The following is a 1709-nucleotide window of genomic DNA, read 5'->3' on the forward strand; positions in this document are numbered from 1 at the left end:
CTCCGCTGTGAGGGGCATGTCGGCTGCTCGATTAGCGGGATAAAGGGGTGTCCCCTGCCCGCGGGGAGATCGCTTTATCCGAGTCATCAGTCCTGTGACAGTCACTGCCAAGCGAAGCACAGCATGAATTAAAAAAAACTCTGGTTTAATCAGTAAGCTGCAAAAAGTGTCGAGTAAGTTAATTAAAAGCGATAGAACTGCTTTATAGTTATGATCGTAGGGCTACAGGGATGCTCCAAGGGCTGGAGCATCTCTGCCGTGAAGACAGGCTGCGAGAGCTGGGGGTGGGTGTTTGGTGTTTGGCCTCGAGAAGAGAAGCTCTGGGGAGACCTTAGAGCCCTTTCTATTGCCTAAAGGGGCTTCAGGAGAGATGGAGAGGGACTTTGGACAAGGGCCTGGAGGGACGGGACAAGGGGGAATGGCTTCCCACTGCCAGAGAGCAGAGTTAAAAGGGTTATTGGGAAAAAATTCTTTCCTGAAGGGTGGCATGGCCCTGGCACAGGTTTCCCAGAGAAGCTGTGGCTGCCCCCTTCCTGGAAGTGCCCAAGGTCTGGTTGGATGGGGCTTGGAGCAGCTTGAGATAGTGGAAGGTGTCCTTGCCTATGGAAGCGGGGGTGGGACTGGATGGTCTTTAAGATCCCTTCTATCCCAAATCATTCCTTGATCTGGGGCTCCAGCCTGCACTTGCAGCTTCTGTTGCCATTCTGTTCAGCCGCAGAGCTCTCCACACAGGGAACACCAGGAGAAGCCCTCCGTGTGCTGTTCCACGCCACCGTGATCTCTGCAGAAGCAGAGGACTGGACATCTGCTCCACTGCCAGCTTGGCCCAGGATCTCCTGACTCCCAAGGCTTTGCTTTTGCAGGGCAGGGTGCTGGGATGGGATGAGCTCTTGTGTTTGTGTCCTGAAGTACCATGCAGCTGGAACCCAAGCCGTGATGCTCCCATTCTGCCTGGTAATCTGGTACACGGGATGCTGCAGATGGGAATTTGAACCTGCCTCTTGGGAGGTACTGGGCTGTGGGATATTCCAGAGGAAGTTTTATCGTGTATCCCCTGTGGAGACTGTATGATTTTTTTAAAGTTATTTAAGTTCTGCCTGTGCCAGAGAGAGAAGGTGTTTGGCTGCAGTGTGTTTGGAGAGATGGTCTTCAGAGAATATAGGCTGAGTTGCCTGTTTATTAAAAAAATTGAGAAGTAGGTCATTAGCTTTCAAGTTTTTTATTGGATTACTGACATGTTATGGAATTTATCATTAAATGTAGAAAAAAAAAGCCCTTACAAACCAGAAACTTGGTTTTGATTCAGACCAAAGTAGTTTGGTTCAGTTTTGTTAAAACATACAGTTGACACATCCCCGCCCAAGCAGATTCTCTTGTCTGGAAGCAGCAGTTCTTGCTCTGGTATTTTTGGGTTCTGTTTGTCTTTCCTGCTTGTCTCTTCCTGAATCCTGGTGAGCTCGGCTGCCTGTGGGATTGAGTTGTGAGGTTGTTTAGGTCTGGAGACACCAGTGTGATACTCTCTGCTCTTCTGTCAGGTAGCTCAGCATCTTGTTGTACTTTAGGTGGGAAGATTTCCCAAACTACTGGGAAATGTGTGTTATGGGCAGGCTGGGACATGGGAATGGGTGTCAGTCCCGTCTGCAGAGGAGAGTGATTGCGACAGCCGTGGAGAACCTGCTGGTCCCTGTGCTCTCAGCTTCATGTATCCT

Source organism: Corvus brachyrhynchos, unplaced genomic scaffold (assembly GCF_000691975.1).
Source record: "Corvus brachyrhynchos isolate BGI_N302 unplaced genomic scaffold, ASM69197v1 scaffold275, whole genome shotgun sequence".
NCBI classification, from domain to species: Eukaryota; Metazoa; Chordata; class Aves; order Passeriformes; family Corvidae; genus Corvus; species Corvus brachyrhynchos.